Raw genomic sequence first — 26,109 nt, 5'->3', positions numbered from 1 at the left:
GCAAGAAAGGAGGTATGAAAAAAATCGCGCGTATCACTATTGCCAAAAAATACGGCCCCTACTGATGACCAACCCTCTAACGTACATATACGTGGGTCACGTTTCCAACCACCCTGTATACTGTATGTACTTTTTTGCAGTTGTAATAAACTGTTGATAATTAGGCAGAATTTACCATGAACGTGCTAGTAAGCCTACTGACACTGGTATCTCGCCTTTAGGCTCTCTTAAAATCGAACCGTCTGCGCCAGGTACGACTCCCTAACCTTGAACTTAGAAGGTGATCGCCACAACAGCTACGCTACACAGTCGGTCACGACTCATAAATGTACAGGGACTCAGTAACTAATAACATACTAGACCAGCACAGGAACTAGAGAAGGATAACTTGTTAGTTCTGGTTCAAAAATTTCACCCAAAGACAGTGCTTAGATCACAGCAGACACGCGCACATATTGCTAATTAATCATTGATTCATTTAAGGTAATGAAGGGAAAGTTTATCGCAACATCACATTTAGTTATGTAGCGCAGTAGGTTGGTGTTAAGTACAATAGTCGACGTGCACTATGGCTGTCACTATGCCGAGTTCACTGTCCTGCCCTGTGGGCTCAAAGGAAAGTATTGCTTTCGTCCGCACAGACGTTAATATTCTGTTGTGACAAATGACGCATTAGAACTTCTACCGGAATGTATAGAACATGTAAACTAACAGAGAATCCTGCGTGAAACTGAAAGGACATCCGGCCATTACTCAAAATGAATTAGGGTGGCTCCAGTAACTCCAGAAATAAAAAGAACGTTTTATATCTGCATATCAATAGTTTTCGAGTTAATTCTGCCTAGGTCGAGGAATTGTCCCGGATAGGCACTAATAGATCTTTTATTTTTATGTAAATTCGTTTCCTCATCCTGAGATGGTGTACTCCTTTCAGGTACACCCTCAATAGAGGTGAGCTGCATTTACCATATTAACCACATATCCACCCTCCTGCCAGTCTTCAATTTCTGACAGTATCAAGAATCGAACCCTAGCCTCCGAGGACGAGATCTAATAGTACTAACTCTTATACTAACGAGACGGAACATTATTTTCAAGTGCAAATGTTAGCTACACTATAACTTGTCAAAAACCTTACGAATGTCGATTTTATAGATCGATGATCAACCACCCCTAATATTTAAATATGAGTTTTGCTGTTAAGTATTCCGTAGACTTCACATATCATGCAATAGTATGGAGTCACCTGTGATGTAGTTTAATTAGCTGCCACTCCCGAAGGCCCGGGTTCGATTCTCGGCTCAGCCACGAAATTTGAAAAGTGGTACGAGGACTGGAACTGGGTCCACTCAGCTTCTGAGGTAAACTGGGTTGAAGGGGATCGATTCCCTCCTTACCGTAGTTTCCCACTTCTCGTCCAAGCGAATGCCTAACGTAAGGCCACGGCCGCTTCCTTCACTCTCCCTTGCCTATCGCTTCCAGTCTTCCCATCCCCCCACAAGGACACTGTTCAGCATAGCAGGTGAGACCGCCTGGGCGAGGTAATCGTTCTCCTCCCCAGTTGTACTCCTCCGACCCAAAATCTCACGCTTCAGGACACTATCCTTGAGGTGGTAGAGGTGGGATTCCTCACTGAGTCCGAAGGAAAACGAACCCTGGAGGGTAAACGGATTAAAATAGAAAAATAAAGTATGGAGTATGGTTTAATATCGCACTAACACAGCGAAAGTTTTCGGCGACACAAGGATGAAAACGGTTAGGAATGGTAAGATATCGGTCGTGGCCTTAATTAAAGTACAGCCTGGTTTGAAAATGGGAAACCATGGGAAACCACCTTCAGGGCTGCCGATGGTGGGATTCGAACCCACCATTTCGCGACTGTAAACTCACAGCTACGCCCCTATCCGCACGACCAACACGCTTGATAGTCACAAGTTGGGTATAAGAAGAGTAGATATGGAATTTCGTGTAAAACTACGAACGTGCTTGTTTTAAGAGAACACAACGTAGAGGTAATCTCTATTCGTCCTACGTGTATTTTCTTTCGAATTTACCAAGCGCCTCAGTCGTTTCTTCCCATAAGAATATCTATAAATTTAGCAGATGTTATACCTCATTGTCCTCTCAGGATAAACGATCAGCAGTAAAACGATAGCTATACATATATATATAGGGAAAGCTTGGGAAGGGGATGGAATTGACTCCATTCACTTCGTCCCTTTGCCTCTGTGTACCTAAACTAGTCACGATTTCCAATTTTTCAGAACTATGAAATATGTACTTGTAAATATGTAAATGTTACTAGATGTAGTTTAATAATGACAATCATTTAAGGAGATTTAGTTTTATTTATTTATTTATTTATTTATTTATTTATTTATTTATTTATTTATTTATTTATTTATTTATTTATTTACTTACTTACTTACTTATTACCGAGCTCGATAGCTGCAGTCGCTTAAGTGCGGCCAGTATCCAGCATTCGGGAGATAGTAGGTTCGACCCCACTGTCGGCAGCCCTGAAGATGAATTTCCGTGGTTTCCTATTTTCACACCAGGCAAATGCTGGGGCTCTACCTTAGTTAAGGCCACAGCCTTTTCCTTCCCAGTCCTAGCCCTTTCCTGTCCCATCGTCGCCATAAGACATATCTGTGTTGGTGCGACGTAAAGCCAATAGCAAAAAAATATTTATTTATTTATTTATTTATTTATTTATTTATTTATTTATTTATTTATTTATTTATTTATTTATTTATTTATTCTTTCTTAATCTGCTTACCCTCCAGGGTTGGTTTTTCCCTCGGACTCTCGGACTCAGCGAGGGATCCCAGCTCTACCGCCTCAAGGGAAGTGTCCTGGAACGTGTGACATTTGGTTGGGGATACAACTGGGGAGGATGACCAGTACCTCGCCCAGGCGGCCTCATCTGCTATGCTGAACAGGGGCCTTGGATGGAGACGGGAAGATTGGATATACAAGGAAGAGGGAAGGAAGCAGCCGTGGCCTTAAGTTAGGTACCATTCCGACATTTGTCTGGAGGAGAAGTGGAAAACCACGGAAAACCATTTCGAGGATGGCTGAGGTGGGAATCGAGCCCACCTCTACTCAGTTGACCTTCCGAGGCTGAGTGGACCCCGTTCCAGCGCTCGTAACATTTTTCAAATTTTGTGGCAGAGCCGAGAATCGAACCCGGGCCTCCGGGGGTGGCAGCTAATCACACTAACCACTTCACCACAGAGGCGGACTATTAATTAATTAATTTATTTATTTATTTATTTATTTATTTATTTATTTATTTATTTATTTATTTATTTATTTATTTATTTATTTATTTATTTATTTATTTATTTATTTAAGGTGTATTCAATAAAACATAATATACAACAATCATCTTTAATTGGGAAAATAACCTGTTGATGATAAATAAATCTATTTATCTATCTATCAATCGCATTCACGATAGTAGGATTGCCATATTTACATAATCTGTCAACCACGACTAAGTGACCATTCTTTACAAACAGGATAACTAGAAATATTATTTCTTTCTTAATCCGTTTACCCTCCAGGGTTGGTCTTTCCCTAGGACTCAGCGAGGGATTCCACCTCTATCGCCTCAAATGCAGTGTTCTGTAGCATGAGACTTTGGGTCGGGGGATACAACTGACAAGGGGGATCAGTACCTCTCTTAGGCTGCTTCACCTTCTATGCTGAACAGGAGCCTTGTGGAGAAATGGGAAGATTGGAAGGGTTAGACAAGGAAGAGGGAAAGAGGCGGTCGTTGCCATAAGTTAGCTACCATCCCGGCATTTGCCTGGAGGAGAAGTGGTAAACCACGGAAAACCAGTTAGAGGACGGCTGAGATGGGAATCCATCCCCACCCCGTCTACTCAGTTGACCTCCCGAGGCTTAGTGGACCCCGTTCCAGCGCTCATACCACTTTTCAAATTTTGTGGCAGAGTCGGGAATCGAACCCGGGCCTGCGGGGTTGGCAGCTAGTCACATTAACCACTACACCACAGAGGCAGACATAACTAGAAATATGTCTTCTTCTTCTTCTTCTTCTTAATCAGCTTACCCTCCAGAGTTGGTTTTTCCCTCGGACTCAGCGAAGGATCCCACTTCTACCGCCTCAAGTGCAGTGTCCTGGAGCGTCAGACATTGGGTCGGGGGATACAACTGGGGAAGGTGACCAGTACCTCGCCCAGGCGGCCTCACCTGCTATGCTGAACAGGGGCCTTGGCGGGGGATGGGAAGATTGGAAGGGATAGACAAGGAAGAGGGAAAGAAGCGGCCGTGGCCTTAAGTTAGGTACCATTCCGGCATTTGCCTGGAGGAGAAGTGGGAAATCACGGAAAAGCACTTCCAGAATTGCTGCGGTGGGAATCGAACCCATCTCCACTCAGTTGGCCTCCCGAGGCTGAGTGGCCCGTTCCAGCCCTCGTACCACTTTTCAAATTTCGTGGCAGAGCCGGGAATCGAACCCGGGCCTCCAGGGGGTGGCAGCTAATCACACTAGCCACTACACCGCAGAGGCGGAGAACTAGAAATATACCGTACATAAAGAGTTTTATATTTGTTTTAAAATCTGTCTTGACTAACTAATGGACCATTCATTATGATTTTTTTTCCCCTCGCAAGGTGGGAAATAGCTCTACAACAGGTCAATAGCTGTAACATCCTCCGCAAAGCTGGCAATAAGAACACCGCAGCAACGGGAAACCTCAAAGTTGAAAATGCACATTGCGCGTCCACGCTTAACATCGAATGTCTCACCGTAATTGCCGCTAAACTGCAGACACGAGATGGCCTGTTGGACACCATGAAAATCAGGAGATCTCTCAGAAATCAGGTATATAAAAAATGGTGCCTATTAATTTTTTTATTATTTTTATTTTTGCTAGGGGCTTTACGTCGCACCGACACAGATAGGTCTTACGGCGACGATGGGATAGGAAAGACCTAGGAATGGGAAGGAAGCGGCCGTGGCCTTAATTAAGGTACAGCCCCAGCATTTGCCTGGTGTGAAAATGGGAAACCACGGAAAACCATCTTCAGGGCTGCCGACAGTGTGACATGTCCGCGCCATACCGGGCAGATCTTGCCCATTCGGCGAATGCCTACGAAACACCAGACACCATCACATCCGGTCGTCCTTGGCCGATACGCTACGTGGCAAAGGGTATCTATACTGAGAGTCAACTCAAGACCTTAGCGGTCCCTTTGCTGTTAGTCAGATTTCTGGTCGGTGAAAAGGCTTCCGCAGCGCCAAATAGTTCCCTAGGTTTGTTACTTGTTCCTGAAGTCAGGAGCTTCCTTCAGTTTGGTTAGATATTCTGGTGAACTGACTTGATGAATTAAAATGTTTGCCCTGTATAAATATGAAAAATATATCACAGGTTGTATGTTATTCGGGTTCGTTACCAACTCTTACATTTCATACGTAGATGGCTATGAATAGTTATTGTTCTCAGTGGTGTATGTAGCAAAATAATTATTATTTCATAATGATATTGATATCTTATTACATGTGTACTTAGTAAACTTTGTTCGAGTTCATTCCATTGCTGATAAGTTCCCATAATATGTGCGACACTGAACATGGATCCAAGAACACTGTTGGGAATACTGACTGAACAGCTTGTTCAATAGTATTCACAATCATTCTCTTTGTTCACAATGGCTGCCAGCTGTGAGCAACACGTGTGTGATGCTGTAACGCTTGAGTCCCCTATGAAATACTTTAAAGCTAACAAAAGTGGAGAAAAATTAAGTAGGAAATGAAAACCAAATTGTTTTAAACGTTTATAGTAGCCTACGAGATTAGAATCCGCTGTGGACTGTGCAAGACGGGAAAAAGACCGCGCAGCTGACCGGCGTTTCTGTGTACAGTGTTTACGCCGCTCGCTTGGAATTTAAACTGGACGGAAAATCCAAGTCTCCAGCGAAAGATCGATGTGTCAGCTCAGTTCAAACTATGCACTCGCCGTAAATAAAACAGAAAGGGCCTTAACACGGTATGGGAATAGGATCCTTGGCGTATATAATAATAATAATAATAATAATAATAATAATAATAATAATAATAATAATCATCATCATCATCATCATCATCATTATTTGTACTTTATATTCGTAACCGCCCTCTACCTGCAGAAATGTTGTCATGAGGGGATCATGAGTTCATTTTTACCTTCCGAATGACGAGACTACAATATTTACAACATTCCTGGAAACATTGTATTTTGCAATCCCACTCACGGGTGGGGTTTTCAGCTTTTTGAACTGTGAGAAACTGCCACTGACAGTCGTTGCACGAGAGCGGAATCGTATACTTATGTTGTAAGTCTCCGTGTGCCTCAAACAAATTGTATTATGAAATAAAAATAAACCTTGCTTCTCTTGCCTCTGTATTTGTCAGTAATCTGTAGGTTTTACATGGTCAATAAAGGAATAAATAGGTATGGTACGTAATCAAAGTACAGCTATGTGAAAGGAAGTGATTTCGTTTGATGCTTCACTATTTCTGAATGAAGTACTTGTCAGATAGACTCACGGCGTTAATGATAAGCTGGTTGTGGCGGAGATGGAAAACGGAGACGGGAAGGGGGAACAGGGGACGTGCTCACATGCGGAAGGATACTTTTCCTAAGCTCTTGACTTGAATTTCAGTATAGTACAGGAAGAAGTCCATGGCCTCGCAGTTGACGGTGGAACAAGACGAATCGACATGCTCGCCTTCAAACCCGGAAGTAAAAAAAAGGTTTCATTCCCCATCGACAATAAGATTTGTATCGGATGCGCAACAACCCGCTGAAGTCGACGAAGAAAAAGAAAGAGGATATATTCAACTAACTATTCCCAAATTACCTCAATAAATACAACTCTGAGGACACCAAGGTCTGAGGTTTAATGCTGGTTGCAAGGGACACCATTCCTAAACTATTTTTTCACGATCTCCCGGCTCCCCATTTTCTGTCTCTTTGGGTGAATTTCTCCCGTATTTTTTTCTTCAAGTAGAATCATTCAGTTTCATTCATTCACTAAGTTTTGCGCACACGGTTGAAATTCATTTAAACGTTCGTGACCAGACGCAATTGATTCTGTTGTTTGTTGTTTGTCCAACCCTTGTCCCGTTTCTCTACGGGGTCGGGTATGAGGTGAGATGAATCTGTCGTGGCGGTTTTTTTTTATGACTGGATGCCCTTCCTGAGACGCAATTGATTCTATATCGATTTTTTTCTATCAATTATCTCGTTCAGAAATGACCAACCAATGAGTTTAAATCTCCTTGTCTGTTAAACCAATGAACACGTACGTACTGTACTTGCTTCCTTCCTTCCTTCCTTCCTTCCTTCCTTCCTTCCTTCCTTCCTTCCTTCCTTCCTTTCTTCCTTTCCTTTCTTTCTTTCGTTCTTTGTGTTGCTCAGCTGGTGATGCTTTGGGGTGATTTGGTTTCAGTGGTTTTACTCTACATCACCTGTGAACCGTATAGGGGCAAGAGTTTATAATACAACAATGGGCAGTGAAGACGAAGCTAAGACGCCACCAAAAAATAAAATGAAGTATATGAAGTATATCTTTCGAAATAGGAAAGTGTATATTCCTGGATGGGACCCGCACAGTCTAATGTTTGTAAAGCATAGTGTTCGATCTGCAAACGCGAGTTTAGAATCCCACATGGCGGCAAGAACGACTGTATACAGCACATGAACACTGCAGGTAATAAATTAGTATCATTTATTCTGAAATATCATATCTTGTTCTTCGGTGCGTAAATTGTCTGAATTACGTAAGTTGGCCTTTCTTAGTTAACTTCTTGTAGGTCACAAAAACAAAGCAAAAGATGTCAGCACTTCGTCTAAGATTTCGACTTTCTTCAGTAGCAGAAACCTAAATAATGACGATGTAAAAACTATTGCTAGCGAACTTCCATTAGTCTACCACACAGTACGACACAATCTCAGCTTACAGGAGCATCGAATGTGCGATCAAACTTTCAAAAAAAATGTGTTCAGCGAATCGGATGTGTCCAAAAAAATCTGTTATGGACGAACAAAGGCTGAATTGATTGTAAAGAACGTATTAGACCCAAGAAGTTAAAATTTTGGAAGTGTTAAATGACCCCAGAAAGTTTGCAACAGATGCCTCCAATCACCTAAACAGAAAAATGTTTCCAGTTGTAGTGCGGTATTTTGACCCCTTTAAGTGGAATCCAAAACAAATTGTTGGATTTCATAGAACAGGTAGAATAAAGTGCAACTGATGTCCATAGGTTATTAATTAACTCACTAAAGTCAAATAATTTGAGTGTCAGTAATATATCATAAGACTCTGTTGATGGTTCCAATGTGAATTACGGCAAGCATCATTCAGTCATGAAACTCTTAAATAATGAGAACGGAAAAACCCATAAAGCCAGTTGTTCTAACCATGTGCTTCATAATGCCATGAAACGTTCTTGTAACTGTTTAGATTATGTAGATATTGAATAGTTAGTGTTAAAGATTTATAGTCATTTATCCTGTTCTGCTAAACGAGGGGAAAATTTAAGCTCATTTTTTGAACTTGCTGATGTTGAATGGGCTGAAATCCTTCGTCATGTAAGTACTAGATGGTTATCTCTCACACCTGCCGTAGGAAAGCCTTAAAAAATTGGAAGCCTATAAAAAGCTTCTTCTTCTTCTTCTTCTTCTTCTTCGTCCTCTTCTTCTTTCCGATGAGGCCTGCTAAGGACCACGTGCCAATTTCAATTCAGTTCTTCATACTTTGTTGTTTTTTCTTCCGCTCCTTCCAATATTCTTTCATCCTTTCACTATGCTGTTTCCTTCTGTCCTAGGACCACTTCGCACCAGGCTTCTTGTTCAATCTTCCTAGGAATCCTTCCATACTTACTACTCTATAAAAAGCTATTTTAAAAGCATAGATGATTTAGACTGTCCAGAAGTTTTTAAACAGTATTTCAACAATGAAAATCCAGAAGTAGAAACAATTGTTGAGGCTCATATTAGTTTCTTTGTGAATATTGGAAACGTTTTCATTCAAACAACAAAATGTTTGGAGAATTCTGATCTTAGTATTATGGAGCCCCATGAAGTACAGTTACTTATTAGTAAAGTTAGACAGAGAATTAAAGAAGATACTTCGGTAGTAGCAGCCTCAGTGACTCAGACGGCAGCGCGTCGGCCTCTCACCACTGGATACCATGGTTCAAATCCCGGTCCCTCCATGTGAGATTTGTGCTGGACAAAGCGGAGGCGGGACAGGTTTTTCTCCGGGTACTCCAGTTTTCCCTGTCATCATTCATTCCAGCAACACTCTCCATTATCATTTCATCGCATTTATCAGTCATTAATAATCACCTTGGGAGTGGCGACCCCATTCTAACAACAGCCTATATATGGTTCATTCATTACATCCCTGACCCAGTCAAAAGACTGGACAACCAGGTTGTAGATTTTCATTTTCACTTCAGTAGTGCTACTCACAAAATTTAGCTACTGTTCTCAGTTCAAATTTAAAATCTATATGTGAAAGCAATTTCCTTGAATTTTATGATTCTTTGTATTCTTACATGCTTGACAAATTTTATGATAGTTGAAAGTGTTTAATACGACTATAAAGAGAATTAACATGCAATGACCTACACGACGTTGTGGAGGGTATTCAACTGGATTGTGTGAATGAAGATGAATTGTATGAGGAATTTCGTAGTTGTAAGGATGCAATAACATGTGCTGTGTCTTTAGAGGGTAACGCTAGCCAGAAATGGGTGGCGGTTTTCAGCAGTTTAAAATCGAGTAATATAACTTCTGAAAACTTGGGAAAGTTGGTAGGCTACGTTATGAGCATACCAGGTAGTAATGCTCATATAAAGAGACTATTTTCTCTTATGAATAACAAGTAGACAGATGTTACCATTGATGCTTCCACGGTCCCTACTTATAGACATGATATAGGCTTTTTGGGCTTATGCCGTGTCAAGAAGATAAGGTGAAATTCTTTACGTTTCGCAGAGAACTTTGTTCTGCGTAAGCCCAAAAAGCAGATATCATGTCTATAAGTAGACAGATGATTAGGAATAGGAGCAGTACAAAGCTGATCAAATCAGAACTGCAAGGTGCCGTAACTTCACGTATTCTTGCACTGATCTTTTTCAATTTGCAAAATGTTTTTTTTTTTTTTTTTTTTTTTTTTTTTGCTAGGGGCTTTACGTCACACCGACACAGATAGGTCTTATGGCGACGATGGGATAGGAAAGGCCTAGGAGTTGGAAGGAAGCGTCCGTGGCCTTAATTAAGGTACAGCCCCAGCATTTGCCTGGTGTGAAAATGGGAAACCACGGAAAACCATATTCAGGGCTGCCGATAGTGGGATTCGAACCTACTATCTCCCGGATGCAAGCTCACAGCCGCGCGCCCCTAATCGTACGGCCAACTTGCCCGGTATATATTATTATCTAATGAGATAGTAGATACAGTAAGGAAGTGGAAAAATAGAAGCTAGAATGCTTTCCTTTAGTACGGTGAACGTAATCGTCATTGCATGATAGTTTGTCAGTATGGATCATTAGTTTACAAAGTTGTGTTTGAAATTCCCCCGTGGTGAGAACAATCAATTCTCTTCCAGCCTCGGAGCGGGTTCACTCATATTTTGTATTTTGTTGACACCTGAATGAGTGCTAGCATGACATTCCGCGACGGCCAGCCGTGTCGACAACGGTTCATCGATGTCAGAGGCCAGCGAAGGCTGTCGCGCATTGTTGGGAGCGATCGCGGGGCCACAGTTCGAGAAACTGCCAACAGATACAGCGGTGAAGACCAGGCCATTGTTTCCCACCACACGGTTCATCGCGCGTGGGTCTGCGGCAGGGCCGGATTAAGGGGGGGGGGGCTAAAGGGGCTGCAGCCCCGGGCCCCGCGTGCCAAGGGGCCCCGGCCCTTGGCCGGACCTAAAATGGTATAAAAAGGCCTGCTGCTCCACCTCCGTGCATGTATATGAATATTTACGCTCGCAAAATATCAAACAGCGCTCTTCCTTCTTATCAGCTACCCGCGTTAGTATTTCATCGCTGCTAGAATCAATTACCGTCCGGAGATACGAATCCTCGCTACTTACGCACTGTAATTATTGTAAACGTTATTGTTGACGAAAATTTAAATCTGGCAGTTTGCGAGTGCCGGCAGAGGGAAAAGGAGGGAAGAGGTCTAGGAAGTTGAGCGGGAGGGGACAGGGGAAGCGCGGTGGAATGCGCATGTAATACTATATCTTTGCATAAGGAAGAGAACTTCCAGTTCACCTCTGATTATTGAACCATTCTTAAGTTACAACTGTAATGTTCCTGTAAAATGGATAGAAAATATCCTAGTGGTGCTAAAAAGCGTAAATTAAAAGAACAACATTTGAAAGAAATAGAAAAGTTGCCGAAAATATCAACATTTTTTGACAGGAAGTCTACAAGTGCATCGACGACTGAAGAGACTGTTACTGGTGAATTGGAATCTTCCACAGGTAAGCGAATAGTGTCATATCTAAGTCTGCTGTTTTATGAGAGATTAGGTCTTTACGGAACTGGAAAGCATGAGCATTAGGAAGATGGTTTTAGGAACAATGAAAGGGAATCCTAATGTGTATTTTAAACTTCAATCACATTGTATGGAATACTCGAAGTCGTAAATAATAAATTGCCGACCTCGTTGGTGTAGTGGTAGCAATAATGACTGCCACCCCCGGAGACCCAGGTACCTTCCCCGGCATTGCCTGGGGGGTGCCTTCGTATGGGGTCTCAATAACTTGTTCAGGGCACTCCGAATTAAACCCAGACCCGACACGGTGTGGTCACACGTTTACTTACTTAGTAATAAATTATTTAATAAATACACGAATTAAAAAAAAAACCCAAAGGTCTACAGCCGCGGAGGACCTTGTCTTACCAAGTGACTGCTGCCCAACCTCTAGGACCTGCAGATTCCGAGGTGTTGTGTGGTCAGCACAACGCATCATCTCGGTCGTATTCTTCGTTTTCTTGCCCGGGATCGGCTGCCATCTCATCGTCAGATGACTCCTCGATTGTAATCACGCAGGCTGATTGAGCCACTTGCTAGCCCTCAGGTACAGCTGAAAATCGCTGACCTAGCCGGGAATGGAACTCGAGGCCTCCGGGTGAGAGGCAAACACGGTACTCCTACACCACGGGGCTGTCTAACTACACTAACACACAAGTAAATTACTTGTGTTCTTATGTTGCAGGTTCAGATTTAGTACTCAAGAATGAGGCCGTGTGTGTCATAGAGCCTAGTTGCAGCTCTGCCACTGCTAATGGCAGTCCTGCTTCAAATCTTCCTTCTGCTGATCCTGGTTATTGGCCTGAGTGCATGATGGACGAGTTTAGAGAGCAATGTATTCAGCTTGGGCCTCAATACTTTCAAAATCGTTCAGTTACGGGAAAGTATCTTGAATCCAAACAAGTGCAAAAATCGCAAAATCGTTATTTGTCAGACAGTTTGTTTATGCGCAAACTGAGAAATGGAGACTCTGTTGAAAGGATTTGGATTGTATATTCACCATCTACTGGAAAAGTGTTTTGTTACCATTGCAAATCAGGGGCGGTTTCTCCATAAGGTTGCAGGTTTGCGCTACCCCCATTAAATTTTTATGTTTATTTTAGGTAAACTTTTATCATTTGGATTACTCAACTACTGTATTTTTATTCAGCAAGACAAACCTTTCAAGAGCTTGAAAGAGCAAATATTGACTACAGGGTACTTAACAAGCCGCTACTCTTAGATGTTCACTGCAGGAGTCGAAAAGTTTGCAGCGAGAAGTCAACCTGAGGTAGGATGAAACTTGGGCTGCTCGAGGGGTGCGCGGGGCTGCTAGAAGTGTGCTTTTTGGCTGCTAGAGGGGTACGCGGGGAGAGGAAAAGATAGGCGTGGCTTCTTATACATTGCTTAAATGGAGGTTTATCAACCTGGCTCCTCCTACCACGGCCGACTGGATCCCTCGCTGCGCTAACGAGCTACCTAGAGCGACGCATCAAATCGGCCGTGCTCCTACGTAACCAACTACTAGCGAAGTCGCTAGAGACCGTTGCTGCTCAATGTGAGATTCTGTTATAGAACAGGAGTGTCATCTAGCGACACCAGATGGAAGTTCATCTGCTGGATCACGGCCGGTTGGATCCCTTGCTGCGCTCGGTAAGGAGCTAGTTGGAGCTATTCGTCCTGGCTAGAGCGACGCATCAAGTCGGCCGTGGCTGGATATATAACTAATGTCTCTAAATTTGATAATAAAAACCGCCATTTCTTTCAGTATAGTCGTGTTGTTTTTATGTGCGTACAAGCTAAGTAGATTATTGATTTCATTGTGTAAACATTCGTGTCAGCATGTGTGTTTTTATTATTGTGCGTTTTTATCAGTTAGTGGTATTTTGCCAGATCATGAATTCGGTGCAGTCTTTAATGTCTAGGCCTTTTCCGCAACGGACTGCTGAGGAGCAATCCGAGGTGAAACGAATGGGAAGGCCCACGCGACGTTTAATTTCGAAACCAGATACGTTACAAAAGGATATTTTTTTCAATACCGGAATTAGGCTACCTCAAAGTGTTTCATTTCAGTATGGTAAAAGAGTTTTTAAATGAAAAAATGTTAATGCGTTATAGTAATATTCCTGAAAATAGAAATATAAAATGTTTATTTTATTTTTAATAATAAAAAGGTATTGTTGATGTATCTAGATTTGAAAATTAGCCTGTAATCATATTATATCATTGGTAAAAACTGTGCACCACTGAACTTTTAAACCACTTTCAAATGACAAGATGAACTCTGCATTTTCTTCACATGGTTTTTGTAACTGGAAAAAAGCAGACGAAGCTGTCAGTAGCCATGAAAACAGTATAGAACATAGGAATGCAATTAATTCTTGGCTGTATAGGAAGAAAATTTCCTCGCGAATTGATAGTCAGATAACTTTAGAGTCGCAGTACTGGGGCGAGGTGTTGAAACGAATTGTGGCAGTCATAAAATTTGTGTGTGTGCGAGGACTAGCATTTCGTGGAGAAAATGAGATTTTTGGAGTGCATAATAATGGGAATTATTTAGGAATCCTTGAACTAATTTCCCAGTTTGACCCTTTTCTGAAGGAGCACATTTCAAAACACGGTAATGAAGGAAAAGGGAAGCCTTCGTATTTATCGAAAACAATTGCCGAAGAACTGATTCATTTAATGGGGGAAAAGGTGTTAAATACAATCCTAAGTGAAATAAAAGAATCAAATTACTATTCACTGATAGTAGACTCTTCCCCGGATTGTGCTCATGTAGACCAATTGTCAATTGTATGTAGATATCTTCATTCTGGGGAAGTCAAAGAAAGGTTCCTTTGTTTTAAGGCTATAGAAAGCCACACAGGAAACTCATTGTTTAATGAAGTAAAATCATTTTTGGATAGCAAAAGCATACCTTTGAGTCAATGTAGAGGTCTTTCTTGTGATAATGCGGCGAATATGTCTGGCCAGTACAATGGGTTCCAGGCACAACTAAAGAAGGAAAATAAATTTGCCCCGTTCGTGCCTTGTGCAGGACACTCATTAAATTTAGTCGGAGTAAGTGCTGTTGAATCCTGTCGTGAAGCTTTGAAGTTTTTCGCTTACCTACAACGACTGTATGTTTATTTCTCAAGCTCTCCTCGTAAATGGGCTATGTTGACGAGAAATTTGGAACCGCACTTAAATTACAAACTTCTTCACCTGAAGAGTTTGAGTCAAACCAGATGGTGTTGTCATTATGAAGCAGTGAAAGCCTTGCGTATCAACTATGACAATATTTTGTGTGTATTAGATATTATATGTGAGAATGCTGAAGAAAAACATGAGTCCCGGAGAGAAGCAAAATCACTGAAAAATAAGTTCATGAAATTTGAATCGGCTTTTATGTGTGTTCTTTTGGCATGAAATTTTGGAAAGATTTGATAAAGTTAGTGTGAGTTTACAGAAACCTACACTAGACTTGTTAACAGGTTGTAAACTTCTGGAGTCTCTGGTTACATTCACAGCCAATGAAAGAGGTAATTTTGACAAATATGAAGAGGAAGCTAAAAGGTTATGTGAAAAATATCTCACAGGTTTTGAGCACAAATCTGAAAGACAATCAAAGAAGAGATATGCTGATGGTAATGCCCTTAACGAAACTATTTTGAAAGGAAGAAAAGAATTTGAAGTAGAAACATTTTTGGTGATAATTGATAGTTTATGGAGTGGACTTAATAATCGCCTTCAGTCTTACAAAACATTTCAGTCATTGTTCCAGTTTCTAGTAGACTGTAAGGCTTCGTGTACTGTGGATGAAACTTCTCTTAATAACTGTTTACAATTTTACCGAGATGATCTCGATGAATCTTTGAAACTAGAAATTAAACATTTTTATGATTTCATTAAAAGTGTAGATGTAGTTACTTGCCAGGAGATAGCTAAATACATATACGAAAATGATTTGATTAGTGTATTTCCAAATGTATTTGTGGTATTGAAATTGTATTTGGTAATTCCAATAACCAATTGCGAAGCAGAGCGTTCTTTCTCTAAACTGGCACTAATCAAAAATAAATTACGGTCAACCATGCTTCAACCAAGACTGGACGGTTTGACTATCATGTCTTTAGAACATGACATAACAAATGAGTTGTCATTCGATGATGTTTTACAGTCATTTGCAAATCTGAAGGCAAGGAAAAAGACAGTTTTAATGTAAAAGTTATTCAACTACCAATTAGGTCAGTTCAGTACAGCATCGATTATCCGAAAGTATTCGGGAATGGGAACGATCAGATAAGTGAGTTTTCGGGTAGCCGATCATTTGCGAAAAGTCTGATCCTACGCCATAAGAGCAATGGAGTAATACTGAACATTTTCAAAGTTATCTGTTTCAAGCTTCCGTCCTTATTGTCAAATGCACTTATAATCTTTGAATAGGTATCACTCTTCATTTAAATGTTCGTTACTGTGTTCTTCCAGCTCCAAATTCTTGAACTAATCTTGACCCGCCAACACCATCTTTAACTAGTCCATTTTAAATTTATCGGAAAAACATAAAATGACCTGTGTTACTTCAGACGTCATTGCGAACTGTACAATCATTCATTTCATTTCAATACCTGCCACAAGCGAAGATTCATGCGTCACTGACGCCAACGGCAGTATTGTTAATTACGTCGGAGTAAAAAATAGGTAAACGTTGGATGAAAAGAGTTACAATTGGCTGAAATGGACCTAGATTACAATTATAATATATTTTAACGATATTTCTGTATTTTTGGTTGCGAGGCTGCTGACGTAGGAAGGAAAAAACGTTATTTTGTCACAGCACTTGCGGATATACATAACGCAGATATTTCAATTTGCTGACTGGGACACTTTCTGTTAGCCGATATTTCTCTTGATCGACATTCGGATAATCGATACTTTACTGCAGGCAGGAACGAGTTTGCCAATGATATAACGAAGGACAATGTAGTATTATGACTTGTAAACAAGTAGTACAAGTCATAATACTACAATGTCCTTCGTTATCTCATAATACCACTTCTGCTAGCTTTTTACATGTTGATTTAGTTTTAAATTTTAGATTTTAAATTCATGTAATGCCAATAAGATAATGGGAATGAGTTCGTATTAAGTTCTGTTTTGTATGTCGATTTGATAGTGATGATGAGACAAATGTAAAATATGTTTTGGCATTATGAAATATTAATATGAAAAATAGAGAAAAATTGCATTCTATTTCAGCACTTCCCTATTCATCAATTTAAGTGGAAGTAGTTCTATAACGACTTCAGTATGCTAGTCTTACGTGATGTTACGAAGAAGGGGCCCCACATTTTTAAATAGCCCAGGGTCCCCAAACACCTTAATCCGGCACTGGTCTGCGGAGTCGACGACCCAGTCGTACCCCAGTGCTGACTAAACTCCATCAAAACCAGCGCATAAGGTCGCCACTGGACTGTGAAGGTCGCCTGGCCCGATGGATTCAGATTCCTGGTTCATCACGTTCACGGCCGAGAACGTATTTACCGATTTCCATAGGAGATTATGACGCGTGTTTACACGGTAGCCTAGAGCGGTCCGACTCGGTGGCTGAATGTTCAGCGTACTGACCTTCGGTTCAGAGGGTCCCGGGTTCGATTCCCGGCCCGATGGGGGATTTTAACCTTCAATGGTTAATTCCAGTGGCTCGGAGGCTGGGTGTTTTTGCTGTCCCCAACATCCCTGCAACTCACACACCACACATAACATTATCCTCCACCACAATAAAACGCAGTTACCTCCACATGGTATATGCCACCCACCCTTCTGCCTTACAAGGACTGCGCCCGGCTAGAAATAGCCACACGAAATTAAATTCATGGGACACATTGGGGCCCATTATTCTAGTACACCAGTCCCTAACAGCTATCCGGTATCTAAATGTTATAGGGAATCAGTGTTCCATGATGGTGAGGGTCACTTCCAACAGGACAATGCGCCATGCCACACTGCCAGGATGGTGAAGGACTGGTTCGAGGATCATGTTAGTGAATTTGTTTCATTCTGTGACCCCCAAATAGTCCTGATATGAGCCCCATTGGATCGTTTGTGGTTCGATTTAGAGAAACGGGTTCGTGCTACATCACCACCGTCCAGTTTGGCACCATGGCTAAATGGTTAGCGTGCTGGCCTTTGGTCACAGGGGGCCTGGATTCGATTCCCGGCAGGGTTGGGAATTTTCACCATAATTGGTTAATTTCACTGGCACGGGGGCTGGGTCTATGCAACGTCTTCATCATCATTTCATCCTCATCACGACGCGCAGGTCGCCTACGGGAGTCAAATAAAAAGACCTGCACCTAAGGAGCCGAACATGTCCTCGGACACTCCCGCCACTAAAAGCCATACGCCATTTCATTTACCACCGCCCAGCAGTGTACGTCAATTTGAGGATCTGCTGTTGCCCAGATAGCTCTGTATACCTTCCGCCACCTCACTGAATCTTATTAGGTAGGTAGCCATAAAGTAATGGTTCAGCAGCATACACACCGCTGGCCCCGCGATGTATGGGTTGCGTGTCTGCCTCTTAACTGGAGGCCCCGGGCTCGATTCCCGGCAAGGTCAGGTATTTTTTACCTGGACCTGAGGGCTAGTTCGAGGTCCATTCAGCCTACGTAATTACAATTGAGGAACCATTTGAGGGTGAGATAGTGGTACCGGTCTAGAAAGCCAAGAATAACGGCGGAGAGGATTCGTGGTGTTGACCACACGACACCTCATAATCTGCATGCCTTCGGGATGATTAGTGGTCGCTTGGTAGGCCATGGCCCTTCGGGGCTGTTGCCCCAGGGGATTTCGTTTTTTTTTTAACAATAAGTTCAAAAGTATACAAAATGCTTTTCAATAAAAATAATTTGCTTTACGTCCCACTAACTACTTTTACGGTTTTCGGAGACGCCGAGGTGCCGGAATTTTGTCCCGCAGGAGTTCTTTTACGTGTCAGTAAATCTACCGACACGGGGCTGACGTATTTGAGCACCTTCAAATACCACCGGACTGAGCCAGGATCGAACCTGCCAGATTGGGGTCAGAAAGCCAGCGCCTCAGCCGCCTGAGCCGCTCCGCCGGGCAAATGCTTTTCATATAAAATTTAAGCCCATGTTTGAGTTTAAGAGAATGAGCTATTTCGTACAGAAGAATCTACCGGAATAGGGGTTCTAACACTCTAAATCCATGGGGGATGGTTTCGCTTTCAAGGGTCCAACAAAGAGGTGTCTAATTTGATACTGTTAGTGGTAAACGGCTACCGGTACATGTTTGAGAGACAATGAGATTAATTTAACATGTAAACTAACAGCGAAATGTCTCTGAGTTAAGGACTAAGCAGTACTGAAAAGTGTGGTGTCACAACATTATAAACTGCAAACTGCAAACAACCCGAACATGGCTGAGTGGCACAGCTGTATCTAATACAGTCGCAACACGAAATAATCTACATTCCTGAGTGCTTGCATCATGTCTGATGAGACATAAATTGCTTCCAACTCACTGATTCCGAGATTTCCGATAGAAATGATTAAAAATGGAGAAATGTTATTTGTTCTTTCCAAAATGTAATTAATATATGCGTTTCTTAGCGTGAACTAATGTTGTAACATTACAATAATTTCGAGTGGCTATTTCTAGCCGAGTGCAGCCCTTGTAAGGCAGACCCTCCGATGAGGGCGGGCGGCATCAGCCATGTGTAGGTAACTGCGTGTTATTGTGGTGGAGGATAGTGTTGTGTGTGGTGTGTGATTTGCAGGGATGTTGGGGACAGCAAAAAATACCCAGCCCCCGGGCCACTGGAATTAACCAATGGAGGTTAAAATCCCCGACAGGGCCGGGAATCGAATCCGGGACCCTCTGAACCGAAGGCCAGATTGCTGACCATTCAGCCAACGAGTCGGACGTTGTAACATTAACAGAAATGTATTCAAACATTACCTAAACCCGTGTTACCGCTTTAATTGCTGCGTTACCTATTACAAGAAATAATCATACGCTCAAGTTCACAGGTCGGTAGATGCAGAGTGGGTCTTGGCCCATAAGTGGCCACGGCTGGTCCGTGGCCCAACAGCTCTGCACTCTGACCGACCAACCGAACAGAACCGTGCCTCTACACCTCTGGATTCGGGAGAAGAGACAGAGTTGGACCTCACGGCTGGCCCCATCCTTCGGCTGTCCTGAGAATGGTTTTCCGTGGTTTTTGCATTGTCCTGCACTAAGGCGAATGCCGGGACAGTTCCTAGTACAGGCCACGGTCGCCAACCCCCTCACATTCTCCGAGCACCTCCTTCACCATAACACATCTCCCGGCCTGAGAGACGGCGTCACCGTCTAAGAGGCCCGCCCCCCTCTTCAGGGGAGGAATGAAAACGTTTTAGTAGTAGTAGTAGTAGTAGTAGTAGTAGTAGTAGTAAAGAGCCTCCGTGGCTCAGACGGTAGCGCGTCGGCCTCTCACCGCTGGATACTGTGGTTCAAATCCCGGTGACTCCATGTGAGACTTGTGCTGGACAAAGCGGAGGGGGGACAGGTTTTTCTCCGGGTACTCCGGTTTTCCCTGTCATCTTTCATTCCAGCAACACTCTCCATTATCATTTCATAGCATTTATCACTCATTAATAAATCACCTTGGGAGTGGCGACCCCATTGTAATAGCAGCCTATATATGTTTCATTCATTACATCCCTGACCCGGTCAATGACTAGAAAACAGGTTGTAGGTTTTTTTTCAGTAGTAGTAGTAGTAGTAAGTTCACACCACTATAGCCTAATACTGAGCTCATTATCCTTCCATAAAACAATGAATCAGAAAGCAAACTTGTAGTCTTACGTGTTTGTTGATATCCGAATATGTCCATGGGACCTCCAGTTTTCCGTGAAATTCGAACCATAGAGGCTAGACTGTATGTATGTTCAGTCCTCAGTCCTAAGGCTAGTAGGATCCTCAACAGCTTCGCCATCAGATGTCATAGATGGCCTAGGCATCACTGAATAGGCGTAGTAGGGAAGTGAGGAGTGAGATAGTTTTCCGTTGCTTTCCTTACCAGAGGCTAGACTACCCATTTTAAAATCCCACTTGGACTGGAATTCTAACTGCGACCGCCTTGGTGACAAATCAGTGAACCAGTAAACTTATCATTATCATTGATGTTTCCTTCTCTGCAATTTTCTTCCTAAAATAAGGAACCCATTTTGGTATTTCCTGGAAGAGATGAGTCAGGCCGGCGACCTCTTAGCCGTCCCGAGGGCATATCGCGGCCTTTCCTTCTATTGTCCTTTCATTTGGTTTCACCATGGTTCTATTCAAAAGGCAAAACGACAATAATCCTTCTCCAGACGTACCCTCGAAGATTCCAGTACTTCATCACCAGAATCAGTGTCAATTGTGGAGTTGAATAGCAGTAAAGTGGCTGTAGCAGAGTTGATATTGGAGTGAGTACGGCAAGAGTACCGTAATGAAAGTGTGGTTTCTGTTGTTTAGTGGTGCTGTGTTATTGTCCTGGCGAATAATACGTTCTGAGTGAAGCACTGCGTAGAGCGGTCACGTTGAATGTGAGATCATTGAGTTGACTGCATTGATTGTGTGAGTTTCCAGATTCATATGGAGTCGAGCCAAGGAACAGATGTCGTGCGTCATGTTTACCAGCAACCTGGGTGTTCAAACCTGTATGTGTGAAGCTGCTGTCAGGAGTGACCGGTAGTGAGAGTTAAGTGAAAAGTGAGCTGTCAATCAAGATTACTGACAAGATTGTGGCTCCAGGTAAATATCAGCGAACCAGACTACCTCCTGTGAGGAGAACAGAGACTTTGTAAAGAACCCCCTTATTATGAAATGTTGCCATTCGGTTACACGTATAATTTTGTGTGGTGTCACATGTATGTGTTCTAATTGGGTCACCCTACATTTAATAAGATTGATAAAACAGTCAGTATTTTATTTGTAACAATATATAGTTTTTAATCCTCAGATATTTAAGTGTAGTCAACAGTTAACTGAAAATATTATACTAGTCTTTCCATTTGGAGTTTGAACATTTTAACAAAATACTAAAAGAATAAGGGATGCCCACAATCTAGGGATAGCGAGTCTGGCAGGAAGCCTTGGGTTCAATTCTTGGCCAGGTCATGGATTTTTACATGGATCTGAGGGCTGGTTTGATCTCCACTCAGCCTATGCTAGAAAAATAATTGCATGTTATTAACGGCTTTACATCGTACCAACTGAGACAGATCATTTGGCGATGATAGGATAGAACAATACATTCAAATTTTGTCCTTGTCCTTTGTGCTTGATCTTAAAACTTTTCGGCTGATGATGTCTACAAGATAGATGAATCACGTTCCGTTATATTTAAAAAAAATGTTATTTAAATAATTAAATAATAAAACTTTTAGTATTGTAAAGGTGGAACATTTGACCATACCTTTAAAGGAATACTGATACCTCGTATATCCCTTTTCTTACATCGTTTTCAATTCTTAATTATTTGCATCATCATAGAGTTCTCTATGTGCACTAACATGGAATTCATTAATTTGTTCTAATTCCTATCAAAAAGTAAGTTCTATCAATATTTTTGTCCTTCCTGAATATTTCAAACTTCTGGAGATAGAAGATTTTAGATTAACAGCAATGATATTATGTGTATCTAGTAGTCTAGGCCACCAAAGAGCTATGGTTCTTGCAGCAGCCTTCAACCAAATCACTGATGATGATACGGTCCTAGCAGCTTGGACAACAAGCATTACTGCACCAATTTGGAAGGGCAAGGATCATTACTGAAAGCTTGCATTATTAGTTAGTCTGGGTGTTGTGTTATCCCTTGAAAATATTTGAATAGGTATTTCATGCCAGGGTCTGTAAAATTGTTTCTATCACTCCAAACCAATGTGATTTCATTAAGGGAAATGGAATGACAGATGCCATTCATGCTGCTTTGTTGCTTTTGGAGAAGTGACTCAAGAAGACCAAACCCATTCATATGGCTAAGGGAGAAGGTTTTTGATAGCGTTTCATTTGGCATGTTCTATGGTCACACATTATTCCCGAAGCTTATATCCATTAGATCCAACTATTATACTACAACGTTTCCAGCATAGTCCGACATGTACATAGAAGGAATATCCTCACCCTAAATGTTGAAATACATCAGAAGTTGGCACTTTCATCCCTTCTGTTTGTGCTTTGTATCCCTGCTGTTTGTCTTTTGCATCTTTACTGTTTGTCCTATGCATGAACGCTATTATGCCCAAAAAGACTGTTTGGTCATGGAGTACACGAATACCACACCAGAAAATGGCTTAGATTGCTTGAGAGGGAGATGGATGTGCCAACAAGCAGACCTTGTCACTGTGCGGGAATAATGCTAAGGAAGAAGAAGAAGTATCCATTGATGACAACTACAGTCTCTGACTTGCCAAATTGAGAGTGTGGCTAGATAATGGAATTTGTGCACCACTTATGAACATTTTTACAGAACTGTACTTGATTTATTGTAAATTTGTTAATTACTTGAGTATATGTATAAAGTTGATAGAGACATTATTTTGTTGCACTTGATTTTTAATCCCAAATAAATTATTCAAAGATAACCTATCATTGTGCAGATCACATAAATTATCATAATCATAACTACAAAATGTTTATATCATTGGAAAGACAGATACACCTTATTACATGCAAGAATGAAATATTTGTACAACTCTCTCCAAGCTCTCTTGCACTTTTGATTGTTCATACTCAAATACCCAGGCGAGAGAGAGAGAGAGCTATACCATACTAAGAAATAAACAGTTTACTGAATTTCACTGAGTTCTCTATTCTTGCTAAAGGCAATTGCATTAACTGCTGTATGCATACCTACCAAGTCTTCTTTACAGTTGTAATCATGAAAATGAATCTGTTGTATAAAGATACTACACTTTCTCTTTATCACTATAGCAAATAATGTTCAGTACCTATACAAGTATTTTCTGCAAGACAAGCTCTTAAAAGTAAAAAGAAGTATGTTAAGAATACTGTAACAGTTAGTGAAATTATGTCATCATGATGAGTAAGACATAAAGAAAGTTGAACTAGTATTGTCTTGAAGATTCATGCATTCTTCAATTACTGGTACCATTAAAGAAAAAATGCAACATTAAAATATGCTGAAACAATAATGCACATAACATAATGAATGAATGAATCAATCCATCAATCAATCAATTGATCAACAGGGCCTAAATCAATCAATCAACAATGGTCCTGTCACCCAGATGAATGTTTTCAAAGAGCTTTTAAATTTATTTAACATTTCCCTTGATAAAGTATTTCAATCCCTTACTCCTCATTCAAATTTGTACTTTTGAATTCCAACTTTATCTTCATATTATGATCTTTCCTACTTTTAAAAGCTTCATTCAAGCTTATTCATCTACTAATGTCATTGTACACTATCTCTCCACTGACAGCTCAGAATATACCACTCAGTTGAGCAGCTCGTCTCCTTACTCCCAAGGTCTTCCCAGCCCAAAATTTGCATTTTAGTAATACTACTCTTTTGTCAGAAATCACCCAGAACAAATTGTGTTACTTTTCTTTGAATCTTTTCCAGTTCTCAAATCAAGTAATCCTAGTGTGGGTTGGTCCCATACACTGGAATCATACTCTATTTGGGATCTTACCAGAGATTTATATGCTCTCACCTTTACATCCTTACTATAACCCCTACTTACCCTCATAACCAAGTGAAGTGATCTGTACCCTTTCTTTACAACCTCTTTTTTTGTATTTTTTCTCTGCTATTTTGCTTTACATCGCACCGACTCAGATAGTTCTCATGGCGACGATGGGATAGGAAAGGCCTAGGAATGGGAAGGAAGCGGCCGTGGCCTTAATGAAGGTACAGCCCCAGCATTTGCCTGGTGTGAAAATGGGAAACCATGGAAAACCATCTTCAGGGCTGCCGAGAGTGGGATTCGATTCCACTATCTCCCGGATGCAAGCTCACAGCTGCGCGCTCCTAACTGGATGGCCAACTCGCCCGGTCTTTACAACCTCATTAAAGTGATTACTCTAATGAAGATCATTGCTTATATTAACACCTAGGTATTTACAGTAATCGCCATAAGGAACTATCACACCGTCAGCAATGCCAAGACAAAGCTAAGGGCCCTGTGGTCGCCAACCCACGCTCCCAAGTTGAGAGCCCCTTAGGGCCCTTTTAGTCGCCTCTTACGACAGGCAGGGGATACCGCGGGTGTATTCTACATGTGCGTCCCCCACCCGCAGGGGGTCCACCTCAGTTTATAAACTTCATGGTTAAGTATCCATATTGACAATATTCAATTAAAATTGAAAGAATTCCACCTTTCAATACATATTATATTATTTTATCTTATAGAGAAAACACTTATTAGGTCACAAGTACATGTTTCATCCATTATTTGTGGGACATCTTCAGCTTGAGAAGATAAATTACATATAAAATGACAATAAGACACATTAAAAATAAAATTGGTAACTATTTAAAAAGTTTTAAAAACATTTTGTGTCACTGTTATTGTCTTCTTTCTTTTTCGTGCAGTTCAATATTATGTCATCCTGATAATGATTTTTTGTCTTACATAGTAGGCCCTACTGTATTTTGTTTCCTTAAGTTAAGGATTTATGAGTAAAGTTACATACAAATTTTCATTAAGTTGTCTAAATGTATTATGATTTATATATATATTTTTTGCTAGGGGTTTTACGTCGCACCGACACAGATAGGTCTTACGGCAACGATGGGATAGGAAAGGCCTAGGAGTTGGAAGGAAGCGGCCGTGGCCTTAATTAAGGTACAGCCCTAGCATTTGCCTGGTGTGAAAATGGGAAACCACGGAAAACCATCTTCAGGGCTGCCGATAGTCGGATTCGAACCTACTATCTCTCGGATGCAAGCTCACAGCCGCACGCCTCTACGCGCACGGCCAACTCGCCTGGTGATTTTTATATTAATGGGGTTGTAAACCCAGTTGAGTTGGTAATGAGACAAAGTCTCTCATAGTGCATTGGCACTGCTGGTGGCTCCAAGTAGCCTACGCAGTGGCCTCCACAGTATGCACTAGCCATGCATCTTGGTGGGTGTGCTATTTACCAACTGATGAGCCCAACTTAGCACACTGGGGCGAAACGCTGGCAACCAGGAATGAGTTAGCTGGAAAATTCATAATGTCCAATAACGGGCCATTTATATTGATATTACATACCAAATAGTCGAGCATCTCATCTCCTCGCTCCCAAGTCTTCCCAGTTGAAAGTATGAAATATTTTATTAACACTACTCCTTTGTTGGAAATCACCCAGAACAAATTGTGCTGCTACATATATATATCATAAAGAAAAGTCCAAAAATACTGCCCTGTGGGACCCCGCTCTTAATCATTACAGATAACACTTCACCTACTCTAATTCTCTGAGAAAGCCAGCGCCTCAACCGTCTGAGCCACTCAACCCATCTAAGGATTTATTTTTTGTACAATACCTTCCTTGCAAGTATCACATGGTAGGTAACAACAGA

This window comes from Anabrus simplex, chromosome 5 (assembly GCF_040414725.1).
Source record: "Anabrus simplex isolate iqAnaSimp1 chromosome 5, ASM4041472v1, whole genome shotgun sequence".
Classification (NCBI taxonomy): domain Eukaryota; kingdom Metazoa; phylum Arthropoda; class Insecta; order Orthoptera; family Tettigoniidae; genus Anabrus; species Anabrus simplex.
This window is presented reverse-complemented; position numbering follows the sequence as displayed.